At 40.5% G+C, this 16,178-nt stretch overlaps 1 pseudogene; it reads left to right on the top strand.

The window, feature by feature from the left end:
- Positions 1 to 7,901: 7,901 nt before the first annotated feature.
- On the top strand, positions 7,902 to 8,395 carry LOC100349497 (ferritin light chain pseudogene; annotated as a pseudogene).
- Positions 8,396 to 16,178: the final 7,783 nt, after the last annotated feature.

Here is a 16,178-nt window from a genome sequence, read left to right on the forward strand (position 1 = left end):
GCACTTAGCACCTTTTAAATGATGGAGCATAGCACTTATCAGGCCTCTTCATGTTTTGGAGGCAACATAACTACACTTAAGGAATACTGTTCTAACACATGTTTATTATGTGATAGAGAAGGCTTCCAGTTTTAAGAAAGGCCCACTTTGCTCTGGTAGAACTACAGCGAGAACCAGCAGATGTCAGCCCTCTGCCCATAGCCTTTCTACTGTTTGTTCAACAGACATATAATTCAGCCAAAGTGGTAAAAAAAAAAATAGATACTATGCATGTCTCATAAGTTGGGCTCCCTCTTACCAGTGGTGATCCAGCTAGTTCTGCTGAATATCTGACCTGTTTTCTTTTTTTTTTTTTTTAAGATTTATTTATTTATTTGAAAATCAGAGTTACACAGAGAGAGGGAGGAGAGACAGAGAGAGAGGTATTCCATCCACTGGTTCACTCCCCAATTGGCGACAACAGCTGGAGCTGTGCCGATCTGAAGCCAGGAGCCAGGAGCTTCTTTCGGGTCTCCCACGTGGGTGCAGGGGCCCAAGAGCTTGGGCCATCTTTTACTGCTTTCCCAGGCCACAGCAGAGAGCTGGATCAGAAGTGGATCTGCCAGGACTAGAACCAGTGCCCATAAGGAATGCCAGTGCCTCAGGCCAGGACGATAACCTGCTGTGCCACAGCACCAGCCCCTGACCTGTTTTCAGTAGAGAAAAGGCCAGGCCCTATCAGCCAGTGGGTGGTAAGTTATTAGACTGCTTCTGTACTGGAAACCCTAGCAGGGACTGACATGTTTTCCAGGTATGGGTTTGACTTTGCTGCCTGTGATGATTTTTGACCACCACTCTGGTTTTCTAACACAAGTTCCTTTTTCATATCACATTGTTTCAAGGGGCACTTTTTGTCAAAGGAGATATGTTAGGGAGCATGTGACCTCGGAGCCCACTAGTCTAATCACATACATCATTATATAGAACTTAACAGCCCAAAGAGAATTAGCATAGTCTCTTAAAGGTGAATTCAAAGCACCAGTTTAAAGATAACCTTTGAGGATGAGGTAACATACTTCCAGATGCACTATACACAGTAAGCCAATGCTGTTATACCATACTGTGTCCTCCAGAGGATCTCTGGGTTCAAGAATCAGAGTAAAAACTCAAATGGCCCTTTCCACATTCTATTAATAAGCTTACTGGAGAATGTGTGCTTCCCATCTCTGCAATGTTGCGTGGGTCCAGAGGCCTGGTTTAGAGAGGGAGTATGATCTGACTAGGTTTAAGGTAAGAGTCCCACTATAATTACTTTAAATTTTGCTGTATATGGGTGAAATGGTCATTTTTTTCATTCAATTATTATTTATAACAGTTGTCTATATTCACACTAAACTAGGGTCTTTTCGCTTATTACTTGTTAAACTTCTTATTCTTTGAAGTATTAAGCCTTTTCACTGTAAGGTCAATTAAAGATGTGTTAAATCAAAAACAAAAACAAAAAAAAGACGGAAAGGGAGAAGGAAGGAAAATGGAGAGGAAAAGAGGAAGGGAATATCAATAAGTTCTTAGAATTGTATCCACAAGCCACACTGAATCTGTTAAAAACTAATTAAAAATTACAAAACATTAAAGAAAGAAATAGAAGAGGATACCAAAAAACGGAAAAATCTTCCATGCTCATGGATTAGAAGAATCAATATCATCAAAATGTCCATTCTCCCAAAAGCAATTTGTAGATTCAATGCAATACCAATCAAAATACCAAAGACATTGTTCTCAGATCTATAAAAAATGGTGCTGAAATTCATATGGAGGCATAGGAGACCTTGAATAGCTAAAGCAATCTTGTACAACAAAAACAAAGCCGAAGGCATCACAATACCAGATTTCAGGACATACTACAGGGCAGTTATAATCAAAATAGCATGGTACTGGTACAGAAACAGATGGATAGACCAATGGAACAGAATAAAAACACCAGAAATTAATCCAAACATCTATAGCCAATTTATATTTGATCAAGGATCTAAAACCAATTCCTGGAGCAAGGACAGTCTATTTAACAAATGGTGCTGGGAAAACTGGATTTCATGCAGAAGCATGAAGCAAGACCCTTACCTTACACTTTACACAAAAATCCACTCAACATGGATTAAAGACCTAAATCCACGACCGGATACCATCAAATTATTAGAGAACATTGGAGAAACCCTGCAAGATATAGCCACTGACAAAGACTTCTTGGAAAAGACCCCAGAGGCACAGAAGTCAAAGCCAAAATTAACAATTGGGATTATATCAAATTGAGAAGTTTCTGTACTGCAAAACAAACAGTCAGGAAAGTGAAGAGGCAACCAACAGAATGGGAAAAAATATTTGCAAATTATGCAACCGATAAAGGATTAGTAACCAGAATATACAAAGAGATCAAGAAACTCCACAGCAACAAAACAAACAACCCACTTAAGAGATGGGCCAAGGACCTCAATAGACATTTTTCAAAAGAGGAAATCCAAATGGCCAACAGACACATGAAAAAATGTCCAGGATCACTAGCCATCAGAAATGCAAATCAAAACCACAATGAGGTTTCACCTCACCCCGGTTAGAATGGCTTACATGCAGAAATCAACTAACAACAGATGCTGGAGAGGATGTGGGGAAAAAGGGACACTAACCCACTGTTGGTGGGAATGTAAACTGGTAAAGCCACTGTCGAAGTCAGTTGGGAGATTCCTCAGAAACCTGAATACAGCCCTACCACATGACCCAGCCATAACACTCCTTGGAATTTACCCAAAGGAAATTAAATTAGCAAACAAAAGAGCTGTCTGCACCTCAATGTTTATTGCAGCTCAATTCACAATAGCTAAGACCTGGAATCAACCTAAATGCCCATCAACAGTAGACTGGATAAAGAAATTATGGGATATGTACTCTATAGAATACTATACAGCAGTAAAAAAAATGAAATCAGATCATGTGCAATAAAATGGAAGAATCTGGAAAACATCATGCTGAGTGGAATAAGCCAGTCCCAAAGGGACAAATATCTTAGGTTCTCTCTGATCGATGACAACTAACTGATCACTTAAAAGGAAACCTGTTGAAGTGAAATGGACACAATGAGAAACAATGACTTGATCAGCCCTTGTCCTGACTGTCAAGGAACAACTTACTATTTTATTCCTTTTAGTGTTTTTTTGTTGTTGTTGTTCTACTTAATACCATTGGTTGAACTCTTTAATTAACACACAATTATTCTTAGTCACTTAAATTTAACTGAAAAGTGATCCCTGTTAAATATAAGAGTGGGAATAAGAGAGGGAGGAGATGTACAGTTCAGCACATGCTCACTCAGACTTACCCCTAACGGTAGAGCTAGAAACGTGCCAGGGGATTCCAATTCAACCCCATCAAGGCGACATGTACCAATGCCATCTTACTTGTTAAAGCGATCAGTTTAAGTTCATAATTGATCAAAAAGATGGGATTAAGTGTCAAAGGGGTTACATAAATAAGACCAGTGTCTGCAAATAATTGATAGAATTACAAAGGAGAGAATGATCCTACATAGGAAGCAGAATACACAGCAGACTCATAGAATGGCAAAAGCCCGAAACAGCACTCTGGCCTCAGAATCAGCCCCTAAGTCATTTTGGATCTGGCTAAAAAGCCCATGAGAGTTTCACAGGTATGGAAAGCCAAGACATTGTGGCAAAAAAAAAAAAAATGACCTAAATGAAAGATCTCTGTGAGTGAGATCCCAGCAGAAAGAATGGGCCATCAAAGAAGGCAGTACCTTTCACTGAAGGGAGGAGAGAACTTCCACTTTGAATATGGGCTTGTCTAAATAAGATCAGAGTTGGTGAACTCAGGATGCTTCCCTGGCCTTTGCAGCTCATGACAAGAGCCTAGGGTGATTACTGACACCATAAATTAGAGTGTCAATTGTTAAATCAACAACAGGAGTCACTGTTCACCTGCTCTCATGTAGGACCTTTGCCCTTAGTGTGTTGTACACTGAGAATTAATGGTGAAACTACTACTCAAACAGTGCTCTATACTTTGTGTGTCATGGGATCATGGTACAGTAGCCATCCCTGTCTTCCTATTGCCAGCATGGCAAGCATACCCATCCATTAACTGAGCCCACATCTTTTTCTCTTCTGTTAACTCATCATAGAGAGGCTTGATGGAGAACAAGAAAAGGCACCATGGTAGTCTGAGTCATAAGCTCTGCTTGGGCCATTTCTTGTACCTTCTAGATCTACTTGGTTCTGGCCCCATACATGACAGAGATTGTCAAAGCACAGCCCCAAGACCAAATCCAGCCAGCCACTTCTTTTATAGCTTTCATTCTTTGCAAACTAAGAGTCATTTTCACAATTTGAAATGGTTGAATGAAATAAAAATATTTCTTGACACATAAAATTATCTGAAATTCAAAATTTCAGTGTCAACTAAAAAAGTCTTATTGGAGCACAGCCACATTTATTCATTTACATATTGTTGTGGTGCTATAGCACCAGAATTTAATAATTGCAAGAGAGATCATACAGCCTTCAAAGCCTAAACAATTTGGTAATCCTCTACAGATAAAATTTGCTGGACCCTGATATATACACTTCCATTTTATAATGGAATGCACTGTGCACATTCAATTTTATGGTTCGGTGGATCAGAAAACACCAGTTTGGTAATTTGGATATCCTATGGTCAAAATTCAATACACTTTAAGACCAGCAGCCAGTTAGGGTCTTCCTTTCTAATGAGTAGTTGTTAGCAGAATAGAACATAGCCTTCCAAAACTCTGGGGTGTCTGCATTGAGATTCAGCTATCAAGGCTTACCGGATGCTCTATATGGCATTTTGAGCAGATTGTTCATTTCTACTTGGTAACAGGGTCCATGTGACAAGATTGCTCAAGCAATACCCAAAACAGCTCACTCAGATCTTTCTTATTTCAGGTCTCACTAACACCTATGAGCTGATAGAGTTACGCAGTAGCCAGATAGAGACGGTATGCCTAATTACTGGTGATGTCTCCACAACCCAAAGAGGACCATAATGTATCAGGGGAGGTGTGAGGTACAGCAGCTTCTCTCCACTTCAGAAGGGAATCTTGCTAATCATATTGTAGGCTCTTGAACTTTCACATAATTTATCTTTCACCTTCTGGCAGCATATCTTGCTCTTTCCATGGGTGTTGATACCTAATAAACCATTTGAACATGAAAAGTCTTCTCAGATTGTGCTTCCTAGAGACCTCAGATTGTGACCATCTGAAGCAGGAGTGTAATGGCATCCTATGTACATGTTTTTGATTTTTGCTTACTGATGGAAATTAAGAAGAAAGCATACTCATATCAGGTGTCAGGAACTCTATCTTATTTTCTCCACTGAAGATAAAATATCTAGAACTACAGCTAAACTAGGTATCATCATGTTTATTAGTCAAGATTCTACAACTAATATGAAATATATGTATACATATCTCCAACAATTAATGCTTCTTCTAGGTGCTCCAGAAGATTTTGGTTGGTCCAAAATCTTGGGTAAAGAACTGTATCTTTCTTGGCTCAGCACTTCTATGTATTTTCCCCAAACTTGTGCTGATTAGAAAGTTCTCATGACTCTTTCAGTGTGTTCTGCTTGAAGAGGCACTGCATCTCCCTTCATGTTCTGATCTGATCTATTCTCACTATAGGCTTAGAAAAGATGAGAAAATGTTCAGAAGACTTAGGGAGAGAACTAGTCTACCTTTTTGTTACTATAGCAAAATACTTGAGAGAGCTAACATTTGAAAAAATAAAAGGTCGGCTTTGCGCATGATTCAGGAAGTTCACAGTTCAGGACTGGATTACCCAATTGGTTGGGTACCTGATGAAGATATTTTTGTGGGCAGATTCACAAGGTGTCACATAGCATTATGTGGCAAGACAGAATACCTGTCTAAATGTCTCTTTACACAGCCACCATGATCTGATCACAGAGGCTCTACTCCAACAACCTAATCCAGTCTAATCACTTCCCAAAGGCTCTACCTCTAAACACCATAATGGGACTATGCTTCTTCTATCTTACTATCATGAACATAAGACTTTGGGGACCAAGCCTTTAACACATGGGCCCTTGGAGGACCTCTAAATTAATATCTAAAGCATAGCAGTGAGTTTTAGGGAGATTCCTAAGAATCAAAATTCTCAGATTCAGCCATGATGTTAGTGTGTGTGTAGTCTTTATTTGGGGTGTCTAATTTTTTATTCAACAATGCCCTTATTACAGTTGTACCCTAGACTCGATTCTCAATCATGTCTGTCACACAACTAAGGAAAGAGAGAGATGCCTGGTAGATTTCTGTCTCTCCATTTTTATTTTTAATTTAATTTTCAATCTTGTCTGTTTCATTGTGTAGACTCTCTAGGGCGACAGGAAGCCAAGTGACTCCACTATCTTTAAAATCACAATTGTTGCCATAGTAATAATGTACCACAGCTATTTGTTCTCCTATGGCCCTTGTCTTCCACTGTTTTCAGTGCTCTCCTATATCTGTGATAATTTGAATATTGTAATTGCACTAAATGCTATTTACTACCAACATCTAAATGCTCCCTGAGAAAGCATTTATTCCTATATGCCTCAAATATATGGTAAACCAATCTGAGAATACTACCTTGAGGGTGTGTTTCCTTGGTCAGTCACAGAGCCAGTTATTTCAGCCAAAGTTCAAGCTAGAAATAAATGAAACACAAAAATCAGTATAATTCTGGAAGAACTTATTAAAAGAACTATTCACAAATGTGTGAACACTAGGAAAGAAAACCATGAGAGATGGAACCCACAGAACTGATAAACCTGTAGGTCCAAAAGGAAGAGAGGAAGGACTATCTTAAGAAGAGCAGTGAACTTTTATTAGCATTTACAGAGAGCCCAAGAAGACCCTGTTGCAAGGAAGCTGGGGAGATACATCCTCTCTTTCTTCCCTTTGATCGCCCACTGAGACTTCTTGTCTCAGCCAGGGATGGAAAAGGAGCCCATTTTATAATAAGTACAGCCCCCATTAGTAATAAATAAATCCTTCAAAAGCAGAGCACAGGATAAAGAAAGATAAAGTACATTCAGATGGAGCAATAGAAGCTGCCTCACACAGAGGTCAATAGATATCTGCAAAATGCCTATCATGATATTCTCTATAAAGCTGAATGCCACCAGAAAGACCTTCAGATGATGACTCTGGAATTTTCCCAGTAGAAAAGTTGCATCATTGCCCAATTACCCAACTACAAACTCATATATAGAAAAGCATTGTCCATACAGAGAGAATGCCAAGTCAATTTTTTAGTCAAATCAGCTTTGGTTTTTAATTTATTTGAAAGAAAGCCCAAGAGGGAGAGGCAGACAGATAAAGCTTCCATCTTCTGGTTTACTCCCCAGATCCCCACAACAGCTGAGGCTGGACTGAGCAAAAGCCAGGAGGTGGGAAAGCAAGGAAGTCTACCATGTGGCTGGCAGGGCCCCAACTACTTGAGTCATCGCCTTCTTGGCTATGCATTTGCAGGCATGCCATAGTCAGTGGGGAGCCAGAACTCAAATCCAGGCACTCCGATGTGAGATGCAGATGTCCCAAGATGAACCTTAACCACCATGTCAAGTGCTCAGCCCCATTTAAGATTAGTGCCTTAATCTTAAACATGAAAGTATAGTTATAAAAGTTTCTAAGCAACGTGTCGGGAGACCCGCGGACCTGTGTCTTGCTTCAACAGGGTTTGAAAGGAATAGGCCCGGGAACTCTCTCACAGGCTTCGACCGCCTTCTGATCTCCTCTCCAGTCAGAATCTCTGGGACCACTTCTCGCCACCTTCTGCTTCTGGGACCAGCCCATAGCAGTTCTGTGGTCACCTCACTGCCGACCAACCATGACCTCCCAGATTCGTCAGTTATTCCACTGAGGTGGAGGCTGCCATCAACCACCTGGTCAATTTACATCTGCAGCCTCCTACACCTTGGCCTCTCTGGGCTTCTATTGCCCAGTGGCTCTGGAGGGCGTGAGACACTGCTTCCGCGAGTTGGCCGAGGAGAAGCGCAAGGCCGCCCAGTGTCTCGAAGATGCAAAACCAGTGCCAAGGCCGCACTCTCTTCCAGGACCTAAAGAAGCCATCTCAAGATGAGTTGGGCAAAACCCTTGACACCGTGGACAAGAACCTGAACCAGGCCCTCTTGGATCTTCATGCCTGGGGCTGTACCCACACAGACCCTCATCTCTGTGACTTCCTGGAGAACCACTTCCTGGACGAGGAGGTGAAATTTGAAGAAGATGGGCAACCACCTGACCAACATCTGCCGCCTGAGCGGCCCCCAGGCGGCACTGGGCAAGTATCTCTTCTAAAGGCTCACCCTCAAGTACGACTAGGAGCGTCCAGAGCCCAGCGGCCTTGGAGCCTCTCCTCGTCTCCTTGTTTCGGGGTTTCTGCCTGAGCTCTCCTTCCATACATTAGGCAGCTTGTTCACAGCCCTAGAACCCTCTCCCAAACATTGGACCAAATAGAAATAAAAGTTTTTTGCTGGAAAGGAAGGAAGGAAGGAAGGAAAGGAAAGGAAAGGAAAGGAAAGGAAAGGAAAGGAAAGGAAAGGAAAGGAAAGGAAAGGAAAGGAAAGGAAAGGAAAGGAAAGGAAAGGAAAGGAAAGGAAAGGAAAGGTGACTTGATCAGCCCTCACCCTGACTGTTGATGAGCAACTTAATATGTTATCCCTCTTAGTATTTTTTTTGTTTGTTCTACTTAATACTTTTGGTTGAATACTGTAATCAATACACAATTCTTCTTAAGTGCTGAAACTTAACTGAAAAGTGATCGCTGTTAAATATAAGAGTGGGAATAAGAGAGGGAAGAGATGTGCAATTCGGGACATGCTCAAGCTGACTTACCCCAAACGGTAGAGTTAGAAACATACCAGGGGATTCCAATTCAATCCCATCAAGGTGGCATGTACCAATGCCATCTCACTAGGCCCAGTGATCAATTTCTGTTCACAATTTATCATAATGATAGGACTAAGAACCAAAGGGATCACATAAACGAGAATAGTGTCTGCAAATACTAGCTGATAGAATCAAAAAGGGAGAGAACGATCCAACATGGGAAGTGAGATACACAGCAGACCCATAGAATGGCAGATGTCCTAAACAGCACTCTGGCCTCAGAATCAGCCCTTAAGGCATGCGGATCCGGCTGAAAAGCCCACGAGAGTATTTCAGGCATGGAAAGCCAAGACACTCTGGGGAAAAAAAAAAAAAAAACCTAAATGAAAGATCTCCACGAGTGAGATCCCAGTGGAAAGAATGGGTCATCAAAGAAGGAGGTACCTTTCTCTGAAGGGAGGAGAGAACTTCCACTTTGACCATGGCCTTGTCTAAAAATTATCAGAGTCAGTGAACTCAGGGGGCTTCCATAGCCTTGGCAGCTCATGACTAGAGCCTAGGGTGATTACTGATGCCATAAACAAGAGTGTCAATTTGTTAAGTCAACAACAGGAGTCACTGTGCACTTACTCCCCATGTAGGATCTTTGGCCTTAGTGTGCTGTACATTGAGATTTAATGCTATAACTAGTACTCAAACAGTATTTTTCACTTTATGTTTCTGTGTGGGAGCAAACTGTTGAATCTTTACTTAATGTATGCTAAACTGATCTTCTGTATATAAAGAGAATTGAAAATGAATCTTGATGTGAATGGAGGGGAGAGGGAGTGGGAAAGGGGAGGGTTGTGGGTGGGAGGGACGTTATGGGGGGGAAGCCATTGTAATCCATAAGCTGTACTTTGGAACAGAAATTAAATCCAAGTTTCCCACATGGTTAACAAGGACCCAGTCATTTGAACCATGACTGCTGCCTTCCAGGGTCCACATTAGCAGGAAGATGGAGTCAGAGACCAGAGGCAGGCTTCAAATCTAGGCACTTTGATATAGAATGTGGCATCTTAACCAGCGTTTATTGATATTTATTTATTTATTTGCTTGAAAGGCAGAATGACAGAGAAAGAGGGAAAGATAGAGCGATCTTTCATCCACTGATTCACTCCACAAATGCGTTCAACGGCTGGGTCTGGAAAAGGCTTAAGCCAGCAGCTGTGAACTCCATCCAGGTCTCCCATGTGGTGGCAGGAATCCAAGCACTTGGGTCATCACCTGCTGCCTCCCCGAGTGCACACTAACTGGATTGGAAGCAGAGGCAAGACTTGACCCCAGTCACTCCAGTAAGGGTTGCCCAAGTCCCAGGCTGCGGCCTTGTTCTGCCATGCCACAACACCTTCTTCTTAACCACTGAGCTAAATTCCTGTCCCACAAAAAAACAATTTTATGTATTATCAATGTCCTGAAAAAATTAAGAGCAAAAAATATACCTACAAAATAATAAATAGCTATAAAAAGCAATAACAATTTTAAATGAGTTCCAAACTTACAGTTGAAATTTAATATTCAGTGGAAATATTGTAAGACAATAAAAGGAAATATCTTACAAAGTATAATGCATCTTCAATAAAAATATGTGTCATGAAAGAACTATATATGGATTTCAAAATTTTTTCCACCAAAGTAAACTTATCTTTTAATTTACTGTTTCTATGAACTTTTAAAAGTCCCTTAGTGGGACAAAAAGGCAAACATTTGGAAAAGAGAGAAGATAAGAAAAAATTTTTTTAAAACTTTTATTTAATGAATATAAATTTCCAAAGTACGACTTATGGATTACAATGGCTTCCCCCCTATACCGTCCCTCCCACCCACTACCCTCCCCTTTCCCACTCCCTCTCCCCTTCCATTCACATCAAGATTCATTTTCGATTATCTTAATATACAGAAGATCAGCTTAGTATACCTTAAGTAAGGATTTCAACAGTTTGCTCCCACACAGAAACATAAAGTGAAAAATAATAGATGATTTTTTTTAAATGATGATGAAATCAGAGCAGACCTATTGTCATGTTTAATCCCAGTGAGAGTCAAGTTGGGAATTGATAATTTCTTTTTTTTTTTTTTTTACAGAGGATCAGTTTAGTATGCATTAAGTAAGGATTTCAACAGTTTGCACCCCCATAGAAACACAAAGTGAAATATATTGTTTGAGTACTCGTTATAGCATTAAATCTCAATGCACAGCACATTAAGGACAGAGATCCTACATGAGGAGTAAGTGCACAGTGACTCCTGTTGTTGACTTTACAAATTGACACTCCTGTCTATGGCATCAGTAATCTCCCCATGCTCCAGTCATGAGTTTCCAAGGCTATGGAAGCCCTCTGAGTTCTCCGACTCTTATCTTGTTTAGACAAGGTCATAGTCAAAGTGGAGGTTCTCTCCTCCCTTCAGAGAAAGGTACCTCCTTCTTTGATGACCTGTTCTTTCCACTGGGATCTCACTCATAGAGATCTTTTGCCAGAGTCTCTTGGCTTTCCATGCCTGAAATACTCTCACGGGCTTTTCAGCCAGATCCGAATGCCTTTAGGGCTGATTCTGAGGCCAGAGTGCTATTTAGGACATCTGCCATTCTATGAGTCTGCTGAGTATCTCACTTCCCATGTTGGATCACTCTCCCCTTTATTTACTCCATCGGTTAGTGTTAGCAGGTACTAGACTTGTCTATGTGCTCCCTTTGACTCCCAGTCCCTCCACCATGACCAACTGTGAACTGAAATTGATCACCTGGAACAGTGAGATGGCATTGGTACATGCCACCTCGATGGGATTGAATTGGAATCCCCTGGTATGCTTCCAACTCCACCACTTGGGGCAAGTCAGCCTGAGCATGTCCCAAATTATACATCTCTTCCCTCTCCCATTCCCACTCCCATGTTCAACAGGGATCACATTTCAGTTAATTTTCAACACATAAGAATAACTGTGCATCAATTACAGAACTAAATCAGTCATATTAAGTAGAACAGATAAAAAAAACTACTAAGAGGGATAATGTATTAAGTTGTTCATTAACAGTCAGGGCTATGCTGATCAAGCCACCATTTCCCATAGTGTCCACCTCACTCCAACAGGTTTCCCTCTTGGTGTCCAGTCAGTCGTCACCGATCAGTGAGAACATATGGTATTTGTCCCTTTGGGACTGGCTTATTTCACTCAGCATGATGTGCTCCAGATTCCTCCATTTTGTTGCAAATGACTGGATTTTGTTGTTTCTTACTGCGGTATAGTATTCTAAAGAGTACATATCCCATAATTTCTTTATGCAGTCTATCGTTGATGGGCATTTAGGTTGGTTCCAGGTCTTAGCTATTGTGAATTGAGCTGCAATAAACATTAGGGTGCAGACCGCTTTTTTGTTTGCCAATTTAAATTCCTTTGGGTAAATTCCAAGGAGTGGGATGGCTGGGTCGAACGGTAGGGTTATCTTCAGGTATCTGAGGAATCTCCAGACTGACTTCCATAGTGGCTTGACAAGTTTGCATTCCCACCAACAGTGGGTTAGTGTCCCTTTTTCCCCACATCCTCGCCAGCATCTGTTGTTGGTAGATTTCTGCATGTGAGCCATTCTAACCGCGGTGAGGTGAAACCTCATTGTGGTTTTGATTTGCATTTCCCTGATTGCTAATGACCTTGAACATTTTTTCATGTGCCTGTTGGCCATTTGGATTTCCTCTTTTGAAAAATGTCTATTGAGGTCCTTGGCCCATCTCTTAAGTGGGTTGTTGGTTTTGTTTTTGTGGAGTTTCTTGATCTCTTTGTAGATTCTGGTTATTAACCCTTTATCTGTTGCATAGTTTGCAAATATTTTTTCCCATTCTGTCGGTTGTCTCTTCACTCTCCTGACTGTTTCTTTTGCAGTACAGAAACTTCTCAATTTGATGCAATCCCAATAGTTGATTTTGGCTTTGACTGCCTGTGCCTCCCAGGTCTTTTCCAGAAATTCTTTGCCTGTGCCAATATCTTGAAGGGTTTCTCCAATGTTCTCTAGTAACTTGATGGTGTCAGGTCGTAGATTTAGGTCTTTAATCCATGTTGAGTGGATTTTTGTGTAAGGTGTAAGGTAGGGGTCTTGCTTCATGATTCTGCACGTGGAAATCCAATTTTCCCAGCACCATTTATTGAATAGACTGTCCTTGCTCCAGGAATTAGTTTTAGATCCTTGATCAAATATAAGTTGGCTGTAGATGTTTGGGTTGATTTCTGGTGTTTCAATTCTGTTCCATTGGTCTATCCATCTGTTTCTGTACCAGTACCATGCTGTTTTGATTACAACTGCCCTGTAGTATGTCCTGAAATCTGGTATTGTGATGCCTCCGGCTTTGTTTTTGTTGTACAAGATTGCTTTAGCTATTCGAGGTCTCTTGTGCCTCCATATAAATTTCAGCACCATTTTTTCCAGATCTGAGAAGAAGGTCTTCGGTATCTTGATTGGTATTGCATTGAATTTATAAATTGCTTTTGGGAGAATGGACATTTTGATGATATTGATTCTTCCAATCCATGAGCATGGAAGATTTTTCCATTTCTTGGTATCCTCTTCTATTTCTTTCTTTAAGGTTTTGTAATTTTCATCGTAGAGATCTTTAACGTCCTTGGTTAAGTTTATTCCAAGGTATTTGATTGTTTTTGTAGCTTTTGTGAATGGGATTGATCTTAGAAGTTCTTCCTCAGCCATGGCATTGTCTGTGTATACAAAGGCTGTTGATTTTTGTGCATTGATTTTATACCCTGCTACTTTGCCAAAATCTTCTATGAGTTCCAATAGTCTCTTAGTAGAGTTCTTTGGGTCCCCTAAATACAGAATCATGTCATCTGCAAAGAGGGATAGTTTGAGTTCTTCCTTCCCAATTTGTATCCCTTTAATTTCTTTTTCTTGCCTAATAGCTCTGGCTATTATATTGAATATATATATATTCAACTATATTGAATAGCAGAACTATATTGAATAGCAGTGGTGAGAGTGGGCATCCCTGTCTGGTACCAGATCTCAGTGGAAATGCTTCCAACTTTTCCCCATTCAATAGGATGTTGGCTGTGGGTTTTTCATAGATTGCTTTGATTGTATTGAGGAATGTTCCTTCCAAACCCAGTTTGCTTAGAGTTTTCATCATGAACGGGTGTTGTATTTTATCAAATGCTTTCTCGGCATCTATTGAGATAATCATATGGTTTTTCTTCTGCAGTCTGTTAATGTGGTGTATCACATTGATTGTCTTGCGCACATTAAACCATCCCTGCATACCAGGGATAAATCCCACTTGGTCTGGGTGGATGATCTTTCTGATGTGTTGTTGCATTCTATTGGCGAGAATTTTATTGAGGATTTTTGCATCTGTGTTCATCAGGGATATTGGTCTGTAATTCTCTTTCAGTGCTGCATCTTTCTCTGGCTTAGGAATTAAGGTGATGCTGGCTTCATAGAAAGAATTTGGGAGGATTCCCTCTTCTTCGATTGTTCTGAATAGTTTGAGAAGAATTGGAGTTAGTTCTTCTTGAAATGTCAGGTATCCAGGGAAAGGCAGTTGTTGCGGTATAGTTTATTAAGTCACCTCCTTGGACGCCTGCATCCCACATCAGAGTGATGGTTCAGGTCCTGATCCAACTTCCTACAATGTAACCCAGAAGGCAACAGATGATAATGCAAGTGCCTGGGTCCCTGCCACATATGTGGGAGACCCAGGAGGTTACTGGGTCCATCCTGGTTTTCGCCTGGCCCAACTCTCACTGTTGCAGGTATTTCACTGTTGCAGGCATTTGGGGAGTGGAATAGCAGAAGGAAGACTGATATTTCTCTGTCTCTCTGTCTCTCTCTGTCTCTCTCTCTCTCTCTCTCATTATCTCTATCTCTGTCTCTGTCTCTATCTCTATGTGTCTTACAAGTAGATGAAAATAAATAAGTAAATAAAATAAGCATTTGTTGTTTTTTAAATTTTATTTAAGGTGTACAAATGTTATGTATTTCACACATACATTTTTGGAAACAGAGTGATACTCACCACTCTATCCTCCCCCACACCCATGCTGCCACACTTCTTCCTCCTCCCTCTCCTATTCCAACTCATAATATTTACAAAATCTATTTTCAGTTTACATTATACTCATAAGATTAACCCTACAGTAAGGAGAGAGAGTTCAACAATAGCAGGAAGAAGAAACCACTGTCCCTCAACAATAGAGGCAAGGGCTATAAACAATCATCAAATCTCAAAATGTCAATTTCATTCCAATACATTACATTTTAGGTACTCAACTAGTTACCATAGATCAGGGAAAACATATGGTATCTGTCTTTCTGAACTGGCTTATTTCACTAAGTATAATGGTTTCTAGTTGCATCCATTTTGTTGCTAAAGACAGTATTTCATTTTTTAATCACTGAGTAGTATTCCATGCCATAATTTCCTTATCGAGTCATCAGTTGATGGACATCTGGTTCATCCCATATCTTAGCTATTGTAAATTGAGGTGCAATGAACGTGGGGGTACAGATAACTCATTCATATGCTAATTTCATTTTATTTGGGTAAACTCCCAGGAGTGGGATGGCTGACTCATATGGTAGATCTATTTCCTGCTTTCCGAGGTATCTCCATACTACATTCCACAATGGCTGCACCTGTTTGCATTCTGAGTAGTAGTGGATTAGGGTACCTTTTTTCCCACATCCTCACCAGCATTTATTGTTTGATTATTTCTGTATAAGAATCATCCTAACTGGGGTGAGGTGAAACCTCATTGTGGTTTTGATTTGCATTTCCCTGATGGCTAGTGATCCTGAGCATTTTTTCACGTGTCTGCTGGACATTTGAATTTCCTCTTTTGAAAAATTCCTGTTCAAGTCCTTTGTCCATTTCTTAACTGGATTGTTTTTTGTTGTTGAGTTCTTTTGAGCCCTTTGTCTATTCTGGATATTAATCCTCTATCAATTGTATAGTTTGCAAATACTTTCTCCCGTTCTGTTAGTTATCTCTTAACTTTGCTGAGAGTTTCTTCTGCAGTACAGAAGCTTCTCAATTTGATATAATCCCATTTGCCAATTTTGGCTTTGATGGTCTGTGCTTCTGGGATCTTTCCCAAGAAGTCTTTGCCTATGCCAGTGTCTTACAGAGTTTCCCCAATGTTCTCTAGTAATTTCATGGTATTGGGTCGTAGATTTAGGTCCTTGATCCATTTTTAGTGGGTTTTTGTGTAAGGTGTAAGGTAGGGGTCTTGTTTCATA

The sequence above is a fragment of the Oryctolagus cuniculus genome, chromosome 10 (genome assembly GCF_051225735.1).
Source record: "Oryctolagus cuniculus isolate XC-2025 breed Fujian yellow rabbit chromosome 10, ASM5122573v1, whole genome shotgun sequence".
NCBI lineage: Eukaryota > Metazoa > Chordata > Mammalia > Lagomorpha > Leporidae > Oryctolagus > Oryctolagus cuniculus.